This window comes from Prinia subflava, chromosome 2 (genome assembly GCF_021018805.1).
Source record: "Prinia subflava isolate CZ2003 ecotype Zambia chromosome 2, Cam_Psub_1.2, whole genome shotgun sequence".
Taxonomy (NCBI): domain Eukaryota; kingdom Metazoa; phylum Chordata; class Aves; order Passeriformes; family Cisticolidae; genus Prinia; species Prinia subflava.
The window spans coordinates 77,837,523-77,865,067 of NC_086248.1; the positions used below are offsets into that span (position 1 = coordinate 77,837,523).

The following is a 27,545-nucleotide window of genomic DNA, read 5'->3' on the forward strand; positions in this document are numbered from 1 at the left end:
TTCCGTATTTCTTGTAGCTGGTCAGCACCAGTTTAGTTATTGCAGTACACACAGCTCTATTTCTAGAAATCTCCGAGCAAGTGGCACAGGGGGTCAGGTTTCTGCAGGCTCTGGCACAGGCAGGAGCTGTGCTAGCAGCACAGGGCAGAGATGCTGGGCTGCCAGGCAGCCTCACGCCACTGCCTGTGCCCAGCCCATGACCTCAGCCATCACATGCAGCTGGCTGCAGGGTGCCACAGCTGGCTTACCAGTGATGTTTGCTGTATGGAGCAGGGACACAGAACAAGGAGAGATTGTGGCTCTGCTCCATGAATGCACGATGCAAGCCTTGCTGCGGGCAGGAGAGGAATGAAAATGGAACATGGGAGTTTTGGGCTCTTCTGATTTCCCAGTACTCATTCACCTTCATTGTACACCTTCAGATCATAGTTACACAATAAACCACAGGAACTGTCTGCACCCTATTGCTTTGATTCACTTTTTTTTTTTTTTTCGTGGATCAAAGGGGAACTTCAAAAGACACCAAATAACAGAGTGGGATGTCTGAGTTTGACAAGAGGATAGGGCAGGTACTCTGCTGGTGGCTAGCACGAGATCAGCAGTTTCTCTCCACTGCTGCTCCCTGCTCACTCTGGTCCTATGCTCCAGCATGGGTTCTCTGTGGACCACAGTCCCTTCAGAGGTGCACTTGCTCTCCATGAACTTATCAATGGGCCAGATGCTCTTCAGGGAAGTACCTGCTCTGCCACAGAGCATCTCCTTTTCCTCTGACCTTATTCCCTCTCTTCCCTCCTCCTACCCACTCCCTTGTTCTCTCCATGTCTCCTCCTCCTCAGAATTTTCTGCCTTTTCTTAAAGATGTTTTTCCAGAGGTGCCACGAACTTGGCTGATGGGCTCAGCTGCATGGGGTGCCCTGCAAAGACAGCTGGAAGTGGCTGTGTCTGACACAGGGCAGACCCTGGCCTCCTGCCACAGAGTCCATTCCTGAAGACTCTCTGCTGCCAAAACCTTGCTATTTGCATCCAGTATAGCCTCTAAGAGATGAGCACTTGTGCTCTAGCACAAAAATATTCAAGTTACAAATACTCAAAATATATTTTATTGTGCCTAATTTTGAGAGAAGGCTCTGCTAAGCTTAGTATTTACTTTCACAAGTCACCCAATCAGCACAGAAGGATATTATAAGCCTTAGGCATCCAGGCTTCTATAGGAACAGAGGTAAATTAATAGGGCCACAGGTGAGAGGCCAAGTGGATATATGGATCCACTCATATGAACTACCCAGCTGTTGATTCAGACCCACAGATAACACCATGGTGTCTTGTACAAGTTCATAAATTAGCATATAGAGTACAATACATGCTGACCTAAGATGAAAGAGAAGCTCACAGGAATCATGAGGAATGCCAATGGACAGTCACATGACCACAAACTTCCAGTAATCAGAAAGTCACTTGATGAAGGCTTGAGCTGCTTAGATAGCATTTTGTTTAGCATTCTTTGTGTGAAACTTAAGCAAGATGATTTCAGAGACAACATAATACCTCTACCACCACCACACCCAGATTTTTTCCTTTATAATTCACCTAAAATAATGGGCAGCTTAATAACTGGATTTGTAACAACAACAAAGGTTACATTCCAATAGCATTTTATGGATTTGGTTATCTACCATACTTTAGGTTTGTTCCACCCACTTCTATATTTGTTTCCTATATTTACTTGGTTGGTATTTGTCTCTGCAACTTTAACTCCAGCTAATAAATAGCAGTAAAAACCGAGCAGACATCCTTGGTTTGTTCCATGTACTATGCTGATGACATCTTCCACTTTCCATGGGTCAGGGTAGAAGAGTTGCCCAGAATGCATCAGGTTAAGAGGAAGAGCTAAGGAAGACTTCTGTTTGTTTTCAAAAGAAGGAAAACTCCCAGCCAGACTTCCCAGTAGATTTGTCACGAAAATGGTTTTGCTATTCCCAGTAAAGTCAAGTTACCACTATCAGACATTTGATTAACATGTGTGACACCAGGGGATGCAGCTCTTCTGAGAATCTTTGTGCTTCAGACACATTAGAGATCTCCAGCACTGAGGGAGAGGACAGCAACAGCAGTAAGAGTTTCACATGCACTCTAACTTGATCTTTTCTGAGAAGCCAAGCAAGACACCATAACAACTCCTGCAAGTTATACTCCTGCCAGTAAGCCTTCTGAGAAACTCTTGGCAATTACCTTTGCTATTCACAGACTTGCACAGAGCATCTTTCAAGAATAAGTCTGCTTTGTTAGCCTAGTCAAGTCAGGGTTAAAATACATCTGATGAGTGTATGTTCACAAGTGGTTACACTGTTACATGCCTATAATGACGCTGGTCCAGCCCAAGAAAAAACAATTCTTTTAGTTATTTAAAAAAACATCTGGGGAAGTAATCAACCCTTCAGTTCCGAAAGACAAACCCCCAGAATATTTATTACCATATATCTGCTACAAAATATTTTAATATTTTATTATTTTTTACCTGAACCAGCTATGCTCTCTTCAAGACAAGCCAGAAAGATCACACTTACTTATTAATTAGATTACTAAGAAATCCTAGGCCCTATCTGCCTAGACTTTCTCTCCTGTTCAGCTTGAAAATCTACTGCAATGTTTGTTATGTCTTATATTTTCACTAAGCCAAAATTTTTCAGTAGCAGCATAGTCCCTGGGTACTGACTTCTTTCAAGCTGTTAAATATTCCAAGAGTTATGACAGTTTCGAAGTCAGCACTGCTTTTAGTTTCACACAATTTTTCGGACAATTTTGAGGCAAAGAGGAGTCATAAGAGCATGTAACTTGAATTAAAATTCAGTAAGTTTGGTATCAAGTTCTTGTCTAATAAATCCATGGCTTCTAAATTAATTTTTCCCTTAGACAAAGCTTTTTCACTCCATATCATTCTGTAACTTCCAGTTTTTTCCCCCTGTAGACTAACTACTCACGGAACAGTACTTTCTGGGCCGCACACTGGGAGACAGCCACAATGCAAACATCTGTGCCACCCCTTATAATGCTGCCACAGGAACTGCAGACACATATGGAGATACTCCAGTCCACCAAGCTCTACAGGCTTGTGCTGGCCACACAAACAGTAGAGATTATAGCTCATAGCATCCCAAAACGTAAAATTTTAGAACACTCCCCCTCTTCCACTAGCCATCTCTGCAGCTATGTTGTATCAAGGTAAGACAAAACCATTATCTGCAATCACAGACACCACTAGGGAGAATTCAACACCTCCTACTTACCTGCTGTAATTTTCAGCAATGATGATCATATTTGATTTCTCACTCTTTCTGGATTCTGGCCTTTTCCAAACCGAAGAACAACTACAGTTCCTGTACATCTACTCAAAGCAAGGGTATCGCCTTATGAGAAGGAGAGGTTAACTGCATGTTCATTTTTTCCTCTTTAGTCCTGTTATAACCCACACATTCCCTCACATCTCTCCCCATGAATTCACAATCTACACCTACCCTAGTGTGAGGAGTGGCCTCCCTGTGTAGTGAGAGCAGTTTTGCTGCTGACCTTTCCTCCTGTGACTACAATCAAAACCTTGATTGGCTTCAGAAATGTCTCGACCATATATTTACAGCCTGGGAAGTACTTATCAGTGCAGTAAATTGAAGGCAGCAACTGGCAAAACAATAAAGGCAGGAAGAGGCTTTCAGAGACTTAAGTAATGGGAAACTGGATGTCTGAGATGGAGCAGGACAGAGTTAAAAGGACAGAGGGCAGGACAGAGCTTTGGCTGCTTTCGCTCCTTTGGCTGTTATGGTGCATTTGTAATCGGATAATCCTTTGTTTTCCCTTTGATGAACGCAGAAAATGGTTCACACATAACTGCTATTTCCCCACAGACCTGTTAATAGGTCCCACACTGGGAGGGTGGCTGCACCCGTTGCTAATGGCCAGCAGCCCTTCTCAGTCCATGGTGGCAGCTGCCATTCATTTGAGAGCCGCTGCTCTTCAGGGAGAGAGTGCAGATGAAAACAGCACGGCCGGGGAACAGGGACAGACACATGGCACACACAGAGCTGCTGCGTGACCCTTGGAGCTCATGCAAATTGCACCCTCCTGCACACTCACACGAAGCAGGGATGCCTGGCTTGGGTGGTGCCATGGTTTTGCAGCTGCAGAAGTCACCAGTGCCTCATGACTCACAGGCAAGGAAGCCTGCAAGAAGCTGGTAAAAACACAGCCTGGAGGTCAGGAGAGATCCAGTATCTTTCTTTTTGGAATTCTGTCAGCAGATGCTGGACATCAAAATCTGTAAGCAGTTTCTCACCTCCATTTCTAAGTTTCCCTTGAGAAGATAGGTGGAACAATGGCAGCTTCAGATTTCTCAGTGATGCAAAGAGAGCGTTTTAAACACAGGCATACAGTGCTTCTTGGGCCACTTCAGAGTTTTTCAAAATACTAAGTCTCCAACTGAGAAGAGCAGTAAAGAGATTGGTTTTAGTGCATCTGACTGGATTTTGTACACTTTTTTCAGAGGTAACAAAGCAACCATCAGTGAGCTGACTAAACTTTGTTTCCTCACGAAACAATCTACTAAGAAACAGGCACTGGTTAGTACAAACATGAAGAAACAGCAAACCTCTAAAACTGTTTTTGATACAAGAAATCTACAGAGTACAGGATATGAGAACAGTGTCACCACAGTTCCTATATTCCTATATCCAAGCTCTTGGACCAGAGTGGGGTTTATTAATAACCACATACCTTCCTAACAATAAGACAACTTGAAGCCAACAAGTTAAATGCCTTCTTTAAAAAGAGAGTCATGTAAGAATGCACTGTATATAAAAATATACAGAACAGCAAGACAACTTGGAAAAGGGGAAGGAGCAGTGTAAAAACAAAATCTCAAAGAAAAAAGAGGAAAAGCATCTTACAGCTCCTGCTTTAGTAAGTAATACTTCAAACAAGCAACTTTGATATTTATTTTACTAATATTATTTTGGCAGTTACATATTTATTGTATGAAAGAATATTTAACACAGGATTGCAGCTACACAAATATCCCACTTCCACAGCCACAGAACATGCTGCTACCATAGGACCTCAGAAAAACAAGCCTTATCAAAACCCATTGGCTAAGTTTGCAAAGCTCATGTCTTAAGATACAACACTGTCATTCTTTAAAGCTCCTGTGTGCTAAAGATTCACCATTATTTGAAAAGCACCAAGAACAGTTGCTGCAGCTGTAACAGCTGAGAATCACATACTGCATCCAGTACGCTTTTAGCATGGTAGATAAAACCCTGCCAGTTAACTGGTAGTATAACAACTTTGCATTGGCCAGTTCAGACCATCCCAAACAACTTGAAAGACTCTTACTGAATTAACCCAAACCTGGCTTTTTTGAATTTATAAAAGACACTCATAACTCTTTACTCCTTAGCATGTAATTATGAAATTTTAGGACCTTATTAGAATTTCCTTACAGATCTGCTAAACTCCAATAATTCTAAAACAAAGAAATCCTGTGGCTATGTAGTAAAGCTAATATCAAGTGAAAAATGTGGTCAAGTCAGGGGAAGGGTGAAGGGGTTGGGAAGATCTTGATTTAAAAGCAGATTTAGAGGCTTAGGGACTTGTTTTTCTTCCCCCAGTATTTAACATTGAAAGACTGGCTGCTGTTGCAGTCAGGTTTTCAAAACAGCTCTGTCCTTTTCAAGCTGACTTACAGGAGCAAACTATATTTCTATAAGCACTAGTATACCAGATAACCATGCTCAAGTCAAATTTTACACAAAATTCTAAGTCAATATCATTAAATCAGTTCAAGTATTCAAAAAGGAGATGGTTTTGAAACAGAGACATCAAGAAAACTCAAGTTACATTAGTCTCAAAACCACATCTCTTATTTTAGTTCTGCAATATGAGCTGAGAACCAGATCCAAAAGAAGGATTAAGAGCCCAAATCCTGGCTCCCTTTTACTTCTCTGGCCTGACTGCAGGGGTATGTTTCTCAGCCTGGTCTCTCACTTCTCACCTCCTCACCCCAAGAGGTGACTGTCTAGAGCTTGTAACCGCTTTCTGCACTTTTGCTATTAAAGTCTGAGTCAGTAACACCAATAAGCTCCCTACCTAGGTCACTCCTAAATCCTTTTGGGATCTGTACACACAAATGTCCTCTGCCTTGTCTGTGTTAATCATCCTTTAGTCGCACTTAACATGCTAATCCCACACTACATAGGTGCAGTCATGATGCCCCAAATTTTTTTCCAAGAGCTCCAAACACTCCTTGAAGCTATGAGAGGTACAGGATCAACTCTTGCAGTTAATGGAAGGATTGCAGATCTCACGCTATCTTGGCTGAGACTATAGAGGAGATTTACCATCCTCTGAACTCAGAGTAATTCCATATTACATGAAATAATGAAGTTTCTTTGATCTGCAGGGAGCAAGCAAGCAAGAGCATGACTGTATAATTTTTAAGACAAAGAGCACTCACTCAAGAAGAGGGGGGAAAGGTGAATTCTAGTTCCTGCCTCAATTCCTTCTTAGGATAAAAATACACAGACTGTCATTAGGGCAGGGCCTGGAAACCGAGAGTTTTAGGAAGGGTGGCAGCTGTTCCAGGAAGTATGTGTTCATGAATTCAGCAAAGCAGAACATGAGTAAGCAAGCTAAAGCAGGCAAGACATCTTTAGCAGAGGAGATTATTAGTAGTCTTTTAAGGAAGCTATTTCATGAACAGTGTGATAAGGCTGGAATGTCAGGGCTATTCTGATCTGGAGGACAAAAATCACTATATATCCAGATACTGAGTTGACTCAAGCCCTAATTCAGCAGACTTTTTCTGATGTAATTTTCCCCACTGGTAATCAACTATGTATTTGCATAAGATGGGGTTTTTTTACTTCCCACTAGCAACACCAGAAATTTCCAAACAAGCTCTGGGCTCGAACAATGCATTGCTGTGAAACAAACAATTTACCAATGTATGCCGCACGAACCAGCACCAAGATTATGGATTGGGTGGACCTGAGTGAATTATGGGTTATGAACAGAAGCCTATCTGTAATAATGCCACTTCAGATTAAGGAAATTCAATTTGTTGAGAACAGAGTTTAAGCTGGAGAAGTGTTCATCTTTCTAAAGAACATGAACAAGAACACAGCATTAGGACAAAGAATATATGAACCTTTGGTCATGTGTCAAAGGCAGCCTTAGCCACAGGTTTAGTAAGCATGCAAATACCCCCCTACAAGGCATGCTCAGTCTGTTTGACCATATCATGTATGACTTACTTAAACTCCAGTCTCTAAGACTGATTTCTGTGTTGAAAATCTTCAACCTGTTTCAGGCATAAGGGGTAAAATATACTTCAGAAACAATGGAAAATCCTTGTTCACCTCAGAGACCCTGTTCCTGTACACACCTGCACTCCAGACCCCCTGGCACAAACCCATCACTGCTCCGAGTGGAACAGGTTTCAGGGATTGAAAAGAGAGGCAGTTTTAACAGGAATGGAAGTAGCTGTATATGGAAATGTATTGAGATATATAAAATATGTAATATCCACATACATATATCAGCAACTGTATATTAAGCTTGGTATGACTTTTGTGGTAGTCCAAAGCAGACATACTTCTGAATCACTAATAATAAATTTGTGTTAATTAAAGATGATACAGTTATTTTTCCTTTGCAGAAACTAAATATTGAGGCATCCAAACAAGAATAGCTCAGGTCTCACTAATTTTGCACATATTATTATGCCTGCCAGGTTCTCAAGATGCTGAAGCCCACTCTCCTTGTCTGAGAAACTCCAGATCATTAGTAAGGAGCATATGCATAAATCACAGGTGGGAGAGTACTCTGTAGAGAGAGTTAAACCATTTCACTTATTTGAATGTGGTCAAGGGGAGCAGTTGTTCAGAGAAGTGAGACAGCAGATGGCCACCAAAACAACCAGAGCAGTTCTCAGGGGTAATTGTATTTTCTGCTGAGCTGTAAACATCAGCCCTGTGAGTATTTCCACACACCCACACATTGATCCTGACCTCATAAACACTTAGAGGTTAGCTGAACTTTCTGATGGGATCTCCCGTGAATTCAGCTCAGCAAATACCTATGTATTTGCAGGATTAGTCTTTGTAGCTGAACTGGATTCACCAAATCTGTTTTGTTGATGTTGCTGGTGGTTTTGGCTGATAATCTTTTACATTCATTACAAGAGAAAAGCTCCCTCAGTGTCACAACACCTCTGTTTTGGTGGTCAGGTGGTTTTTAGATAACTTATACCAATAAGAAAACCTATTAATGAAAAGGTACTACTTCACTGGCTATTCACATTGAATAGAAAAAACACAGAAAAGTAATGAAGAGCAAAAAGACAGAAGACCTGAGAATTTGTTTCAGGCTTTTGATTCAAACTCTAAGCTATAAAGCCTTGCTATTTCTGACTTGTAAGAAAGGGACAAAAGGAAAACAAATTTATAAAATTCAGCAGTGAAAAGGGAATATACCACAAATATGTTAAAAGAAAACACTCAGTGCAAGTTATTTAGAGTACCTGTACAAATGTAGTGTAGTCAGGCCTGGGTAGCTTAGGAAAAAATGAAAATGACACAAGTGCCCTTAGAGTATTTTTAAAAGTAGTTTCCTCTCTTTATTCAGGAATATCCTGGGAGTGGCTCTTGGTACAATGGCATTTTCAGCTAGAGAGAGGGGCTAGCACAACTGTAGTTGCTCCTCAGCTAAATGTTTTGATCTAGAGCAGAAATATAGCCATTCAGAGAGCTGCCAGGCTGCCCTGATCATTTCCTCAGAGTAAAGGGAAAAGATTTAACAGGAACCTTATGACTCGCTCAGTGACAGGGGTCTGCACTGAGCTTCTGCACAGTAGTGTCCCCACTGTTACCCAACGTCCTGTACAATGTAATAAAAAAAATTCCAGGATGAACTTTCAGTTATACATTGGACTTTCTAGAGACCCATCAAGGGGAAATGCCAGGGCTGAGCACTTTCCCAAGCAAAGGATCCTGAAATTTAATTAATGTGCTTCACGCCTATGCAGACCTGCCTTGACTTACAGGAACATAATGGGGGTGTATATTCAAGAAGCTGAGCATTGCTTTTTACGAGATCAGGATATTATAAAATGATATTAAAAGGTGGTGGTACAGAGGTTGTGTTTTCTGCTCGAGTGCAGAAATCAGTGTGTGCCCCAGTGGTTTTCCATGACTGGTGTTGCAGTGACAGACACTGAAGTTAAAATTCATGACAAAAGACAAAAAGTGAGGAGATCCTGAAGACTGCACTTATTTCTCAAAGTACACTGGCCATGTTTAACAGTAAATACTCTTACTAAAATGAATAAGTGATAAGGACTGAAGCAATTACACTCTTGAGAATCTTGTGATGTTGATTAGGTTTCTTCATATTTTGGACAGAGAATTTGAAAGTCTAGTCATGAGTCCTGAATTTAATTCCGAATCAGATACAGTAATGACAGCTGGAAGCAGGGTTTTTATCTTAAGACTTTGCAGATCCAAATGATGAGCTGTTCTCCTTGATTGTAAATTACCTTTATAACCAACAGTAAAGAGGCACAAAACTGAGCTCTCAGTATGGGACAATTCAGTTTCTTTGAGACAATTCAGTTACCACTGTAACAAGATGTTTTCAGACATAATTACCTGAAGGCAAGCTCAGGAGTGCAGTTATCTAATGTTTACTTTGTAATCATCATTTTGTCTCTTTTATATTACTCTTAATTCCCAGCACTGCTGGAGAATTAATCAGCTGCACAGGAGGCACACATAGCTGGCTCTCAGTGCAGCTGGTGCAGAGCCATATGGATTTACATCAACCTCCTGCATCAACACTGGCACGGTGCTTGTGGAGAAGCAGGGATGAAGAAGTTCCAGCAGGTACAGACTGAGCTCATATCTACTTTGTGGTGGATTTAGGGTTAACTTAGGTTTACAACAAGGTCCTTCAACAGTCCTGGACATTTTGCTTAACAGAGAGCACTCATTACAAACACAAAATACAGCATCTGGAAACAAGCATACCATGGCATCATCTTACTCAAAAAGCAGAATTCCTACAGTTCTGAAAAAAATAAACTTATTCTGGGATGAAAATGAAAAGTGTCAGGAAACGAGTTATTCTCCCTGCCCCACATGGAATTGAGAAGTGGACATGCCAGAGGAGTCCCATTGCAGCCAGGGTGCCCAGGGCACCAGGGGCTCCTGACACAACACCAGGATCCTCAGGATCTGTAGGCCTGCTCTGCTCATGGTGTTCCACAGTATCCCTGTGGGAGGGCTGCAGTGTGATGAGGATACTTCAGTTCTTGCTTCAAAGGCAGCCTACCCATGGAGACACAAACAGGCAGGAAGCTACACAGACTTCTGGTTTTGTGAACAACTGAAACCGATAGACATTTTCCTATAAAATTTCCAGTTAACTGTCAAAATCATAAACTACGGCTTAAAAGAAAAGTAAAAGTCTTCAAAGAGAAATAATGTTTCACTTTCTTATGTGAGAAATCTTTGAAAAACTTTTTCTCCCCACCTATAAAGGAGAGACTGCATGCAACCTGTCAGTGTTTACTCTTAGACCTTCCTCAACAGGACCCCACTGCTCTGCCTGCCCCTCTTTAACCTCCCCTAGAGCACCTTAGTCTTATCACATATCAAGATCCATCACTCATTCATCCGTTCCCATTCCTCCTAAGTCCTCCTCCAAAGCAACCTGATTCATCTCCATGTAAATAATTGATCAAAAGTTCCTTTTTATGTATCCTACACTCCGGTTTTAAAAGAAAACTTCAGACCATAAGAGTCAAAATTATCAGACAGGGACATCAATCATTCATGAAGCAAAATCACAAGACATGCAAGTACCAAAAAAAAAATTGAATTAAGAACTTGGAGATATTTAGGAGACTCTTTCCCTGATTTTTAGGGAAGATTTTTCAATCTTCACAATCTAATTAGGCATTGTTATTCAGAATGGCTCAATAATATCTTAATCAGTACATCTTCAGTCTTCCTGCATTTCTCTACTTCTGCCTTTTCCTTTCAAAAAAATCTCTGCATTCACCCCCAGGAAGTAACCAGTCACAAGTAATTTTGTTCAGATTGGTCACACTGTTTTGAGGGAGTACCTCTGTCAATTTCTTACACTAGTACTTTTAAACCAAACACTGAAATTTCTCTGTACTCAAGTTGCATCACTGCCTATTGACCAGCTCTACAGAGAAAGGAACATACAGTCATCATAAACAGCCTGCTCACTCCATCATCTGAGTAAATAAGCACCATATTCCCTTCCTGGCTAGCACGAGGGTGAAACCCCGTACCTGCCTTGCTCCCGCAAGACCAAAAACAATGCTGTTAATCCCAGGCTACAAACAAACAGGCAATCTGAGCATGAATGACTGCTTATCAGTGAAGTTTCAAAATTATGCTTCACCCTCTCAAGTATTTTTATGAAAGGTCTAGGATGAAAATGGGAAAACAGTGACAGTTTAGGAAAAAAAATCGAAAACAGGGAAAATCACTTACTGTACTTGGTTCTGCAGAGGTATTCAACACAAACATCACCCTTCCTTGTCCAGCTGCCAAGTGCTAAAGCATGAAATGAGCAGCTGTTTCCTTCAAGCTGGGGCTGTGTGTCTTAACTAGTCACATGCCCCTCCTGATAAATCTCACTGCCGTGCCAGGAGGTTAGAATCTGAAGATCATTATTCCCCCTATTAGAAAATCCTTTTCATAATAGCAGCCTGTGCTAAAGCATTTGACTGGAACGTGGCTATGTGCTCCATAACTTCTGGTTTTTTTGTTGGTAGGTTTTTTTTAATGACTAACACCAAACAGTAGATAAGCCTTAATCAACAGTAGGGGCAGCACAAGTGGAAAGTTAAACACATCCCCTTTGATCATTTCAGGGTTTTTTCTGACTTGAGACTTTGCTGTGTTTTAATATAGGAGTTTAAACAGGAACAGGAAAATTTAAAATACTGTTGCGTTCCTAGTGTCTTTAACACCAGGACACTGCAGTTATCATGCAAAATACATGAACAATCCCACTTTTGGGGATTAGTTGTTCTTAAGGGTAACACTACTATCTTTTGTGTTTGGACAGTAGAGTGATGAGTGCTAATACTGGAGATCATTTTAATTTTGGCACCTGGCATTTTTACATCATGGATTACATGGCTGTATTTTGCCAGACGTAGAGTCAGACTGAGACAGACCCTTTGAGCTGAGGACTATCAGTCTAAAGAAAGACAGCAAAAAAAAAGAGCATCCTTATCCCCATGTTCCCAGATATAGGACAAATGAAGGAGAAATGCTGAAGTCAAGAAAGAAACAGATTTTGATGGAATTTTCCAGGGTGATATGTAGTCACACATTACTGAAATTCAACAGAGACTTTACATTTAACTCCCTTTAGCTTGTTCACAGATTTAAAAATATTCAGGTATTTAAGGACAAAGGTGTACAGTCAATGGTATTTTGAGGGTGAGGTGCAAAATACAAATTTCTGAAATTCCCATCTCACATATAGGATACACTGTGCTGAAACCCTGGCAGTACCGCAAATTGGCAAGATGGAAAGGACACAGGCAATTGCCATACATCACTACAGGATGTGGTAATGCTATTTTGAAGTTTGGTGAGCAATCCAGTTCCTGCAAGACAGCACAGTCTCATTGGATTACAAAGGGCATTATAGGGCACTTTTCTGAAATACAAACTGCACCAACAGATAGTGCTGCAATCAAGATTTGGACAAATTAAAGGAATTTCTCAGAGCCAGCTGCCTGTCTTTAAAATTTTTTAAATAGAATGGCATATCTAGCTGGCACATTTGTCAGAATTCAATGCAAGCCAGCAAATCCCTGAAGTCCACAGTGACAAAGGGCAACTCGGGTTGCTTTCTTTGCCCTTACCCAGCTCTTCATATTATATAAACCAGCACTTGGTTACAAAACCTTGCAGCCACCAGTGCTGCCAGCATAGCCCGGAGCAGGGAAGAAGCCCTTGTGCTAATTACTCACGCCTGCCTTTGTGAACTTCTCCTGCCTTTGTGAGCTTCTCCTGTTTCTCAGGACTCTGGGGAAACAAGTTTTCAAACTCCCACCTTGGCAGAGCTCTCTCGGCCCAGCCAGGTGTGGGTGCATCCCGCTGTGGGAGGCTCTGCTCCCAGCCTGGGGGCCAAGGAGCCGTGGGGCTGGGGTTCCTGCTCACAGGGCTGGAACTTTGCATGAGGCCTGGCCTCCTCTTGGCCTGAGGAAAGGGGTCTTTGCAGAGGGAGGAGGGAGGCCTGGCAAACAGGGAATGTTTGCTGCAGGCGTGTCCCGATGCACGGTCAGGATGGGCAACACCTCAACCTCATGTCAACCTGGGAGTCTCCAGGAGACTGTCCCAGGGCATGGGGCTCTGTGACCCAGGGGCCTGCACAGCTGCTGAGGAGGCTTTAAAAAAGAGGATTTAAAAACTATGAATTTAAAAATGAGAAATAAGCCCATGAAGAACTTGTTAATATAAATTTGGGCCACTGAAGGAATGGCAATTTCAAAAAGGGGGCGAGAGCTGCCCTGGAAGAAGTGAGTTGGATGTTCCAGCAGACCCTGGCCATGGATCACAGAACTGGATGTAAACACCTGGCCTCACTCGAAGGAGAAAGCACTCACTGTGTTTTAAGACACGGCCCATTGAACAAAGGAGTTATCCTTGACAAATGGCATTTCATTTCCCCTAAACCGCACGGAGATCAAGGGTAACAGAACTTTACATGCAGCTTTAAAATTACTCCTAAATTTCTTTACAACTTTGTACAAAATTATTCCCTGTTGATACTGAAGAAAACATGACTGAAACGTGTCCCAAAATAATCTATTTGCCCACAAATATAATTTTCATAACTTTATCCATTTCTCTGATTATGAAATATCAACTTACATTTATCAGCAACTGTTATATAATTGATTAAATACTGGTAGTACCTGGGCCATCTGAAATAGCACAGAGTACAATGTCATCACTCTGCACTGAAGAGCTGTTTGGTTGTCATGCTCCACATAGGAACATAATCTGATGATAATGACTGAATGGCAATATTCCACAAACAACTTGGGACACACACCCTAAAAAGAAAAGTTCCCTTTTTGTTTTCTGAAATGTGTAGACAAATCAGTTATTTTTTATGGCTCTGTAAACAGTGCTGTAAACTGCGATTTAAGTGGGAAAAATTTTATCTATCCTCATGCTAGACAGACAATTTTAAGATATTGTGAAGCAGAACAGAGAAATTATTTGGGTGAAATTCCTGAAAATAAAGGTCTTAAAATTTTTGTGGAGGTTTTCCTTTTTTTCTATTCTTTCCTGTTTTTTAAAAGAAATGCCAACATACAAAAGAAGATCAGGTAGTTAATGCAGCTTAACAAAAAGTTAGGTGTTCGTACATCTATCAGCATCTTAAACATGACAAAAGCTGTGTGGAACACAACAGTATTCTGCCTTCTCTTTCTGCTGAGAAAATAAATGAATACTGGATTGAGAAGGGTACATTTCTTCCTCTGTGGACATTCATTTGTGAGTAGGACATGATGATCCTTGTGGGTTCCTTACAACTCAAAAGATTCTGTGATTAATGTCTTGAATAAAAACTAAGAGATGAACAGATATTTCTTAGTCATGATGAAATGAGACATGAGAAATAGTGAAAAGGAGTAACAAAAAATAACTACAGTTAGCACTGAATTGTGATAGGAATGTGCATGTGTAAGGTAAAATTTTTAATGCCACACATTATGGATAGCCTTTAGAACAGCCTCAAGGAACTAAAGAATGGGACAGTTGTCCATTTTGGTTTGGGTTGAGATCAGGAAGATTTTACTTTTACTGATGGGTAAATGGATCCAGAGCCTCTCCTTCCTGTAGGATGGGCTTTATTTCATGGCTTCTTTTTCACTGTTGTTTTTCTTATTTTTTATTTTAATTTTTTTTAGATGCACTTGGCTATGCCTTGCTTATGTATCAATTAATTAACTGTAGGTGTTTTAATTTAGAATTTGATCCCTGATAGAGAGCTTATCTCAACATCAGTGCTTTGATACTGTGCAGAATTTTGAACTATATTTTCTGCATATGGCAGTTATGGACATCTATTTTGTGGGTTGCCTGAAAATATCTCTTTTCTGTTAACATATTCTCCTAGAATTTATGGAACAGGATGTAAGAGTCTCAGAGGACATAAATGTTGGGGTTATATTAACTGCAAGTCTGTGTTGCTACGTTTGTTTCCTAAATGGCTGCACTACTATTTGACTTCAGCCTTTTAGAATATATGGACTCAAGCATAACAGACAAATTGCCTGGTTTGCTGGTCCACCTCACTGTCCCAGATATTATATAGCCTTCACTATCAGCTGAAGTGAATGAAAGCAGACCATGGAAGCCTTCACTAGACAGGATTTATAAATACCTAAGTGCGATTAAAGGGGCTGCTATAAATAGTCCAACAGCTCTTTCAAAAATCTTCCAGCTAAAGGACATATGAGGGGCATAACAGAGATGAAATTTGGCTGAAAATACTGCATATAAGGCTCTCAACTTTACATTATATTAAATCAGTTTTAAAGATTTATGGGCTATATTACATCCCTAGCAATCTCAATCAGTTCCAGGTTCCTCAATGCAATGCTCTAGGGGGCACAGGAGTACTGCAAATGCCCCGTACCCTTTCGTGCCCAAGGGTGCACCCAGTAGTCTAAGAGAGTAAGAGCTGAGAGGATGAGTTATCAAATTAGGGCATCCCTGCATATGACCTTTGAAATCAGTCCTTCCTTTACATCATCAATTAGAATCATAAGGTGAGCCCAGAGCAATGCGTAGAGTCAAGTTGCTGGTTGCTTGTCACTGGAAAACAGTGCCCTTCAGTGATTTAAGTAAATGAGAAAATAATAATTTACATGGAAGTTTGATGCTGTGGTACCCATCTGAAATTCAGAGCTTGTGAATTAAGCTAAAATATCCAATAATTCTATTGTCAGAAATTATGGATGGAAAAAAATGTTGTGCTCTGTTAAACATTTCTTTCAAGTTGAAAAACAGTAATAGTTCTAGTCTATGAAGCACAGACCTGCTTTTTGACAGCTCAGTCACACCATGGCAGGCAGTGGGGGATTTTTCTGTTGACCTAGTAAACGTTCAGCCCAGCTCTGGGAATTAAGCCACTCTGCCAGTGGTCTGTACCATCAGTGCTCCTCATGCGTGTTCCAGAGGGGCTCTGGCTCATCCTCTAGGCTGTCTTCCCACCACTTTCGGATGGCTCTTTTAGTTTTCTCCTAAGCACTTGGTTTGCTTAGTGGAAAACCCAGAAGCAGTAGGCCTGGAATGGAAGGGATAGGAAAGAGAATAGAATAGAACAGAACAGAATGGAATGGAATAGAAGTATTTCAGGTCAAAGCGACCTGTGAGGATCATCTGTTTGGATGAACATCATGCAACCATGAAGCACAGACCTATAAGAGCAAAAGAGAGAGGATCCAGGAGGTAGAGATGGGAGGTGGAACGATAAAGCTCAGTGATAAAGGTGGAAGGCAGCCTTTTCTCTCACATACATTACTGGTGGGACCTCCCTCCCTTTCCTTCTTTCGTCCTTTTGATGTCCAGCTTGGAATCTGTGAGCTGATTTGAGGAAATGCTGTGCACTCACAGCTGCAGGTTAACGGTAATTATATCTTAACGTATGTGACATTTTCTTTAAAGAAGTATAGGGAGATACTAGATTTTAGGGATTAAAAATTTGGCATGAAAAATAGGGGATGATCCTTTTTTCTTCTGTATCTTGAGTTGTCAGATTTAGAAAGGGGATGAGAATGACTGATGCGATGAACGAAAACCTCAAACCTACTCAAACAAAAATGGCCCATCTACAAGACAACCTTCATCACACTTATTCCTGCCTTTCCAAAGCTCACAGTATTCACAGACAAGCTGGGAATTTATAGTTTCTTCTTTATATGACATGTGCAAGAAATTTTAATTATTAAAATTTTTACTATTATTTGAAGAACATGGTTCTTTATTTCCAGTTTGCTTTACTTGGTTTTGTTTCACCCTGGAGTACAGACATGGAATGAGAAAAATAAGTTGTTCTGCACTCTGAATGCTAAAGTGGGCTGGCATCTCCCTTGCTAAGAGATAGGGTGAAATTGTGCCATGAAGTGATAGCAGGCACTAAGGACAGCTTCTGTAGCAGTGACAATAGGCCTATGATTACAAAAAAACCCCAAAAACCAAAGCAACAAAAGCTCTTCATTGTCTATTACCAACTACATGGAATAGTTATATTCCACACGGTGGATATGCTCATTTCAGAAACAGAGCCTGAAGAGTGTGTTCTTGTAACTCTAGACTTAGATACAGTAGCACAAAAGCACATCTGTCATAAAGGGGCTTTTTCCAATACTGTCTAGATTGAAGATTTCTAAACAGACTTGTGAATTTCTAAGAGATTTGTTCTGAATGTTTCTCCAGCCATTCTCATTGTGAGCAATATGCTAAATAAGGATGGGACATTGCTGTAATGTTGAATGTACAGCAGCTCCCAGTTTTTCTTGTCTTTTCTGCATCTGGTAATTTTGAGCTAATTAGTAGTTCCTTTATAATTGAAAAATCTCCAGTAAATATGGGGTTTCCCCCAAACTTGATGCAAAAGAATACAAGAGATCAAGAATATGATATCAGGGTTTTTTTCTGAGTTCTTCATGACATCCTCTCTCAGACTTTAAATGAAATTATAGTGGCACATAAAGTTTTCAATTCAGTGAACATATGTTTTAAAATGCATTTATTTTTGTTTTACCAAAAGTACCTAGCTTTCTGCACTTTACTTCTCTGTCCTATTGCAAGTTCAACTGCTGTCAACTTTGTCTTGTATAAACCACTTCTGAGAATGATTTTCACTCAAATTTTACAACAGAGAGAAATGTTATTGGCCAAATTTGTATTACACATGAATAGTGAAAAATGGTTTTTTCACTTTATTAATTTTGATGAACTTGTTGTCACCACTGATGTCACAGTGGTTCTTGGTCTGTAAGTCAGTCTTTTCTCAGTGATGCAGCACAGGTTGGTACTGAGTATCTAAGTAACAACTTAGAGCACTTCATTCCACATTGCAGCATGACATAGTCCATTTGCATTGACATTGCAAGAGTGGAAACAATGGAGTCTAGTAACAGACGCAGAAAAGGCAAAAAAACTAGCCCATTTCCTTCTCTCTAGAAAAAATCCTGACCATTTTTAATACTTTCTGTCAAGATACTAAAAATTAATGCACTGCTCTCTTATGAGGAGTAGCATTTTTATGCTCTGTAAAACGGGACACGGATCACAAATGCCTACCCTGACAGAAGTGTCAGGCAGGATCTCCACTTTGTCCAACACACAGCATGTTTATCAGTCAGACTGTGCTATCCAGCAGCCTGTCTGAAGTCTGCTGCAAATGTCTCAGGCTTTGTGCTCCCGGCTTACTCTGAGATGAGTGAATTTGCATCCATCTGTGCCCTCCTACTACGTATGAAGTATTCAGTGCAAAGACAAGAGAGAGGCTATTGCTTCCATGCTCCTTAGCTGAGAGGAGATTTGCTTATTATGGTCACAACACTTAATATTTTGTATGACAGAGCCCCTTGGGGCCAAGGTCTCTATATATAACTGCTGGATTTATTACACTTGTTTTACTCTGGGCCCTTCTCTGTTGTTAGTTCCAGCTCCATTTCTTTTAGTGGTATGAAGACATTATCCTCCTCTTTTATACTTTTACTGCTTGTAATTATTGCTTAAGACAGTTGTCCCTAATAGAACATATCTGAATCAATAGAACCATACTAGAGTGGCGTGCTGGGTCCAGAATTCCACATAGGCTGCGTTCTAGTGTAAAATCACAGCATTATATAAAGGCAATATGAAAGTTCTTTTTTTTAAGAGAGAAAGAAGAGACTATCCATGATTGGGAAGAAGGTCAAACAGCATGGAAAAATGCAGCATTAATCCACTTATCTCCCTTGCCTGTTCCCATTTATGAAGTTATGAAGTGTATTTTGTAGTTCAACTGAGATTAAGTTTAGTTTTCCTTTTCCCTTTAGTAATGAGCTCATCTTTGAAGATTTATCTTTGTCTCCAGCCTTCCAAGATAATTGTGTTACAGTAATAATCCAAAATAACAATGGAACACTGTGCCAGAAAAATAAGGTGTGTTAGAATGTAAAGATTCTAAGAATGCTGAGCTGTCTAAACAGAGAGGTTGGTACACAATAATTTTTGTTCCTTCTAACTAAAGTGAATTACAGTTTTATAACATAAACAGTCATTAATAAATCAATGAGATAATGCCAGACCTGTTAGCTTAACTTTAAAGTCCTTTGTCCAGCCCCATCAGTGGAGTTGTTTGGTACGTTGTTGGACCATGTTGGCAGAGCAGACTGCACACAATGCCCTGTGTCACACCCTAACTGCTCTGGCTGTCCACTGCATTTCTGCTATCTTGACCAAAAGGCACAACTTCATTGCAATACTGGCAACAGGGTGGCCACTCTGCATTTTCATTTCCCTGGGCCTGCGTGGTGCTGGACTGCAGAACTGTTAGAGCAGGGCTGTGTTTTCACCATGCAGTTGTTTGAGTCCACGGGGTCTGTTGGGGACCTTTGTGATAAATGGGTCTGCAACCATTACTAGACAGGGGTTTGGGAAGGGACACTTCAGAGATGACATCCTGTGTAGAAATGACAGCAAACTGCTGCAGTGAATTTAGAGAAAAGCAGAGGACTGAATCTACCTTTACATAAGGTAGAGTGTTTGTCGTTTCCCCTGCTGTCAAAAGAGGGTACCCCCCTACTTCCCAGGAAATTCTATACTAGGTAACAAGATTACCAACCCTGAAACTCAATGTAAATAGGAAGAAGATAAAGACAGAAAAACCTCTCAAAGCCAACCTTTTTTTTTTTTTTTTTGGCGGTAACCCAAGGCATGAAGATAACCTACATGGTTATTGACAAGGTGGACTTGTACTCCAAGACACTCTTTCTTGTTCCCCCTCTTTTTGGTTTGGTTTGGTTTTGTTAGTACTATATATTGTACTTATCCTTCAACAGCACTCTGCTACTGCTGTGTGTTCATACAGCAGACATCCACTGCTACTAATCCTTGGAAAAGAGACCCCAAGCAAGTCTCCCACTTTTTCTTATTATCTCCCACTTATTGTCTGTTGTTTAGATAATAAGTCCTTTTAAACTGCCTAGGTGTGACCAAGTAAGAGATTTGACAAATTCATTCTAGATGTATTTTTCTATTTGGTTAATATATCTGTGTTTCATCTGTTTCTGAACAACGGCTCCTTATTTTGTACCACAATTTGCACATGGTCTGGGGTGAATGAGAGAACTTAAGGTAAAAAAATATAGCTGCACTTTGGCATAAAGATGATTTTAAAGAAGCTTTTTTTTTTTGTTTAATCCTTGCTTATGCAACAGTGCTTTTCTAGTCCATTAGAAGAGTAGGAAAGCAACCAAAGTAAAGTTAATGGCTTTTTCTGATAGCACAGAGACTTCTGGGAGAAAACCTCCATCTTCCATACACACATTGACCTTCACCCTCATGCAGTAAGTTGGTGCAAAGCTTGCACATTTAATTCCCATTTGAGCTAAAGGACTTGTGTCAACCTGAACAATTTTCACTGCTGTGGGTCGCTACTCATGCGTGTAGAACATTGTGATCTCCCCCTTAAACCTTTATCTTGAAAATATTACAACCATACTTTCCTGTTGTAAGCAGGGAAGCTTTTGGGGTTTGGATAAGAGAAACAGTGAAATTAACATGCTGTGTTTGTATTGAGACTAGATGATCTAATGACTCTGCCAGGCTTTAAATTTTATCACTCTGTTGAAATAATTCTGCTTGAAATCAATGAGACTACCCATATGCTTAAATTTAAGCACCTGCATAAACATTTTCAGGAGTCAGGATGTTATTCAGCACATAGTTATGAGCAGGGTGTTTTAGACATTATCAAAGAAATCCTTTTTTTTAACACTAACATTTCTGTTGCATTGAACAGCTGCATCTCTTTGTAGAACTATTTTGATGCTGTCCAATACTGATTGTTGATTTCTTAGTGTGTTTTAACTGGGTTTCTTTTTGTGTTCCCTCTTCCCTAGTTCTGTTTTCTGAGTGACACTACTATAGACTGTACATGTGTTCTCAAAAAATCTTGCTTTGACTGTTCCAAACACTTGTAATTCTCTGCACTTTTTTTCCCCCTATAATATTAGTGGGCCTGACTGTGATTTGGAGCACAAAGCTTCCTTGTAAGAGTGTCTGGTATAGTGGAATAAGAGCTTGGAGAGAAATTAAGATACTTACACTACAGCAATTGCATGAGGAATAATAAATCTTACTAAACCTGAACTAGCTTTGCAGGAAAGCATGGCATGACTTGTCACTCAAAGTGCATTATTTTTTAAGTCATATGGTTTTTCTTCAATTCAGTCAGCTTTCCTGGAACCAGAAATCCACACTGCCCACACAGTAGTGACAGCTGACTGAAATATTTATTTGACAACCCTAAACTTCTTTAATTACCTGGTAAAATAATGTCGGAGTAGGAAGCATGCAAACCTCAGCTTCCTTCTGGTATATCAAATTCTCATATTTCATTTTTAGCTTGGAGCTTTAATAATTGCAGCCCTGTAGTACTTGTGAACACTCAAAAGTGTTTATGTAGAAAGAATCTCCTGCAGAGTACTTAGACCCTAGCAGGTGGTAAGATTTTATAAGGTGCTGGAGTGTAAATTTCATTCTAAGTCCTTCTGAAATCACAGAATCATAGAATAAACTAGGTTGGAAAAGAGCCTTGAGATCATCGAGTCCAACCTGTGACCTACCATTACCTTATCAGCTCAACCATGGCACTGAGTGCCTCATCAAGTCTTTTTTTAAACACCTCCAGGGACGGTGACTCAACCACCTCCCTGGGCAGCCCATTCCAGTGCCCAATCACTCTTTCTGTGAAGTATTTTTTCCTCATGATTCTATCATCAGGACAAAACCCACGGTTAGCAAACTTGGATCTCATGAACATGTGAACTCTTGCAGTTTAGAAACAAATCTTTATGTGTGTGTGTTTATTAAGAGTATTAATTAGGGAATTCTTTAAGTACCATCTATAGTATATTTTCCAAAGGCAAATGTGAAAGTGCATCAAAGTAGGTTTTTGATCACCTTTTCCTGTAAACTAGAGTGTAACTGGCTGATTTGTAAATTATCCTCTCCTTATAGGTAAGGAAAGGCTTCTGTTTAGTTCCATTCATGCAGTGGTACCAAGCTTTAAAATAATGTGTTGAGTGGTGCTGACCTGAATAAATCTGAATGATACAGTGTGTACTGTTGCATTGCAGTCGTTGGGTGACTGACATCTCATGGAAATGATTGTATTTGTTCAACACCAGAAATTTTTAAATTAAAACATTCTTTTTCTGTTTCTGCTTAGTTTTTGTGCAGGGCGATCAGTTACTGAGATTGAAAGCAAGGAATGTTACCTGCATGAGAGCATGCTATGCTAGTTACTTAAAGTGCAGTCTAAAGAGCTTTCTCTTGCAAATATCTGTACAAGTTTCTAGTTTTACTGCCATTTTAGTCTTCACAAGACCAGGCTTATAACCACCTAGAATTTGGAATTGCTATAAGTACTGAGTACTTTCAAATCAGAGAAAGAAAGACCTGATCCTTTCCATGAGCCCTGGCTTACATCTGCCTCATTGGAATTGCTGCTTGGCACGTCCCTGGATCAGATTTTCAGCTGACTGCTGCTGTTTACAATTGTCCTATCACGGCTTTTCACCTACATGGATGACATCCTGCCTTGCTATCTTCACAATAGCAGACTCTAAACATAATAGCATCCTACGGGGATACAGTAGAATAACAACACATCACACTTCCTTTTTACTCACCAGCAACGTTTTACCATAAAGTGCTAATCCTAGGCAACATCTGAATAACAAATGAATAATCTGAATAGCATATGCTTAGAGGTAATGTGTTCACACAAATGAGACTAATACAAAGGTTATTCTCATAGATCTTTCAAAGCAGATAAAATTTGCATGATGAAAACCTGAGTCTATTATTCCACAGCTTCTATTCTGCTGCCTGCAAATCACAACAGCATTTCCTTTGTTAGAAGTGCTAAGGACATGTTGAGAGTCAAAATCAAACACAATCTTAAAAACTTATTTTTTCCATCTTACAAGTCTGCCTTGTTGATGGTAACTCAGTGAATTAATATGGTCTGTACACTGATATATCTTAAAATGGAGCTTTTTACACATGCAGTCATGATAGTATAATATTGTGTATATAAGCAGATTAGAAATTTCTACTCATATTCTACTGTCGGTTTAAATTAGACCTGAGAATGGCAACCTGTAGTATTGCAATGCAAGCAACAATGAACAATATATCTTGACTTGATATCTATATGTGGTATATTTTTGTGTATATGCATGCACACACACCCCGATTACCTGTCACAATAAATTCTAAAACTCTAGAAACTTTCAGGTGCTTTAACTCAGGCTAAGTTCCTACCTTCAAGTGTACATCATAAGACTAAATTATCACAAAACTTGCATTATATATATTTTGATATGTTTCTATAGTCCATATTAATACATTTTATATATTTCATATACTTCTCCTTCCCTCTGTCTGTCTCTAAATCTATACTTTTAAATTAATGCAGAGTTGACATCATATTTTCCTTTGGAGCATACATTTACCTTAACATTTCTCCAGTACTTAATCATAGTCTATAAGATAAACATGACACAAGTCAGGAAAACAGCAAAATTATGTTATGGATTTAAGGCAAAGGCTTCTTTTGCTTAACAAAAGTTCTGAGGAATCCATAAGTGGATTCAGATTTATCTAAAAATCAGACAATCCGCCAAACCTTTATCTAAAAGTCAGTTGCCATTCCTTCTCCAAAGCTTATTCTTTTTTCGGCCACACCTGAAAAGAAGTGGAGCATGCAGCAAATAGAAATGCCAGAAGGCGGCACTTACCTTAATTCGATGGGTATCTAACTTGCATCACTCTCCTTTTTCGAAAGAGCTCCTGTCAGGATATCGAGATGCTGGGGTTGTTTGCTTCCAGCAGTGTCCTGCCCATGACTGTCCCACTCAGCAGCCCTGGCAGGGCCCTGGAGAGAGAAGCAGGACTGTGCTCTGCTCACTGCCAGCAGCTTCACTGAGGCTGGGGCTCCTTTGAGCTCAATTAGTTCGAGATTGTTTGGCTAAATGGCAGCCACACTTCCTTCTATTCTTTCCCAACTTAGTTTTCCTGCCTCCAGTGGTGCTTTTTCCTTTCTTTGGACTATAAATAGGCCTGTCACAACACAGTCTATAGCAGTAAGGAAGGCAGGAAATGCATTTAAACAAAGGAAAGATCTTAGGGGGTTTTGCCCTCCCCTGCCAATGTAAGTAAAAGAATTTGATAGGGATTGGTCTGCAGACACAGTCCTCTTCGCATGAGGAAAACACTTGGTCAAAAACATGCTAGGATGTCATCTTTTGCACTCCACAAAAAAAATAATGAGGAGACACAGTAGCAGTAGGCCTTAGTCTCTTGAAAAATTATTATTCCTTAAATGATTTAATTGTGGTTAAATATTTGAATTTCTTTGGGACTGGAGGGTTGGAAAAAGGATTTTTTTTTATCTTAGAAAAGAGGACAAAGTTGGCTAACATGCTTTAAGAAGACAAAATATGTCTTACAGGATGTGCAAATCTTCCATGGTTAAGAATGATGTTTAAAGTCTATGAATCTTCATCTTGTCTTAGTACTCTCTTCCTCAGTGGAACTTATCCTGCAGACTAGAAGTGTTTAAGCAAACTAGGTGTGCTTGCATGCAGGGAAACAGAATTGCTGTGCATGTATTCAATGAAGATGGCTGTGCAGCTATAGATCTCAGATAGCAACTATGTTGAAATCCTCAAATATGTTCCGTGAATTAATTGGAGAAAAAGAATTATTTTGATGTGTGCTTTTTAAAACCGAAACTTGCAATTTAATTATTTTCAGCTTAGTGGTTTTAAAAATACATAACAAATTTCCAAGGCTCTCTCAAGCTTGAAAAAAGAAATTAAAAATTTTCACATGATCCTCAGTTAAGACAGGAATATAGTGTGGTATTTATCTGTCTCTCTCTTTGCCCTACCCCTACATTTTCTGCTGTCAAGGGTACATGCCTTGCCTTCGCTTTATACAAATTAAGTAAGTCACTGTAAAAACTCTTTCTGCTGCTTTTTCGATTGGTAGTTTTATGCTAGAATAGCTGTGTGTTTTCTGAAAACTCTGATGCATGGTTTGGGGTTAGTGATTATTCTAGTGGGAAGGTAGAGACTTGAAAGATAGCTGTTGCTATGTGGATGAAAAACCTTTCTTCTGTTCAAGATTTATATCTGAAATATACATGAGGGGTCACACTAAGAGTGGTGAGAGTTAAGGACACGTGGCACTTAAGGAATTTGGAGACTGTGAAACCTTTTGTTTCAGACATGATGTAGGCTAGGATCATGATTGTTAGCCAGTATGGTGTTTTATATATGAACTAGTAAATCTGTGTTAACCTTAGGTAGACGACATGATGCCAGAGCAGTTTATATAACAGTCATCTTGAGGAAAGTGCCTGCCGTGTTGAGATCTTTGCAAAGATACTGTCTGCCATGAAAAGAACATGATTGTTTATGAAAAAGAAGAGACATATGAGTGGTGTGTGAATAAATATTGTTGTTGATCTTTTGAGAATTAATAACTGAAGACCAAGGTTTTCCTTGAAAGTACTTTTTAAAAATAAATTTAAACCAAAATGGAATGCTCCAAGCAAAACTCCTTTCAAAATCAGTAATTTAATTTATAGAAGGACCTGAAAGTTATGATATTTATGGTACTTTTTTCTTGTGTTAATAATCATTTAAGAAACAGGTAGAAAGCCTGTTGAAGATGTTGATCTTTTCAGATCGTGTCCTACAAATCTGCCTAAGAGAAATATAATTCTTTGTAGCGAACAGTGGATCAAATACTGACTTCAGCTGAAACATGGAATCAGATTTTGCTTAAGAGACTCCATCACAGAGATGACTGAAAGCCAGCTGCAGTCTCTCTGGCTCTTCTGGACTTCAGACCAAGGCTGAAGGATTGGCAATGTGTAAAAGCTGACTGAGCAGCTGTGGAATAGGCCTTGCTAACTCTGTTTCTGCAAAGCTGGTCTCCACACCATAACAACACTGAAATGCAAAGCCGCTTAGTAGCAATAAACATGCACATACCTTTATTCAGATGTAGTTTAGTTGAAATCTTAAATCCTCTCAATGAGTTACTAGTGGTTACAGACTTGAATTTGCATCACACGTGCTCTGTGTGCTGTTAGCACCAAGCAGTGCCAGACCCCTGGAGAGGCTTAGTCTGGAATAGCTGCTTGCCTTGTGTCAGCACCGTGCCAGTAGAGCCCAATTGCACAAGCCTGCTTGTACTGATTTTGCTGGTAGCCTTTCTTTCAAAACCACACACATTTTCTCAGTGTCATTCAAAACATCCCTAAACATTAAAAATAGATTGCAAGGTTAAAGCAGAATTACCCTCTTCAGTCATTCTGACTTTGCATTCTGGAAAACTTCTCACCCAGTGTGCAAACTTCCTCAGTCCCACTTCACCACTTCAGTCTTGAGGAGAGTCTGCCTTGAAAGAGATCTTCAGAGTTTTCACTAGAGACTTTCTCCTGGGAATTGATCAGGTAGCTGGTGGAGCCACTGGAGAGTTGGAGCAGGGTGAGAAGTTGTTGCTGAGGGCAGATGCTTGTACAGTGCAGTGAATTTTCCCTGTGTCGAAGCTGAAGTGATGTATTTTCTCTGACAGTCTCATTTTCACTCGTCCTTACGCATTAGCCTCTAGGACAAACAGTGACTGCACAAACAGATACAGGGTAACACTGTGGTGCCCAGAACTTCTGGGGATGTGCTTGGTCCCCTGGAATTCAAAGCAGTTCATTTACTTTCCGTGCCCTGAAAATACATGCGATGTGTGCATGTGTGACAGACATAAACAAACTCTGTTCAGTGAGCTCCTCTGTGCAGATGCAGCTTCTTCAAAGTAAAGAGAATCATGAATTCCTCACCACAAAAAACTTAAGACTGAGTTATTGCATGGCAGCATGACAAAAGCACTGCTTTTTGCTGGACACCTCAGAGGGGCTTTGCACACATAATATTGATTTCTATTTCACTGAGCCACAAAACATGAATTTAGATGCATTGATGTGCTCTACTGCTGTGTTAGTTTTAACTCTGCATCTGGCTTTTAACAACTAGAATGCTAACAATTGTATCCAAACTCACATGAAAGTTGAATATGGAAGCTTTCAAGTACAGCTTCCAAAATAAAAAGCTGAGCTACCTGAACCTTCTCCTC

The 27,545-nt window shown here is 40.0% G+C and overlaps 1 protein-coding gene across 3 annotated transcripts in view; it reads right to left on the reverse strand.

Moving 5' to 3' along the window:
• The window catches only part of RASGRP3 (RAS guanyl releasing protein 3), a 58,806-nt gene extending 34,469 nt beyond the window's left edge, over positions 1 to 24,337 (reverse strand). For 2 of the 3 annotated variants that reach the window (XM_063390674.1, XM_063390672.1), the window contains exon 1: positions 11,571 to 11,730. The gene's annotated coding sequence lies outside the window, so the exon portion shown is untranslated. Of the gene's footprint in view, positions 1 to 11,570; positions 11,731 to 24,142 lie in introns of those variants that run through there. The other variant, XM_063390673.1, reaches the window with a different exon arrangement.
• Between the last annotated feature and the right edge of the window lie 3,208 nt (positions 24,338 to 27,545).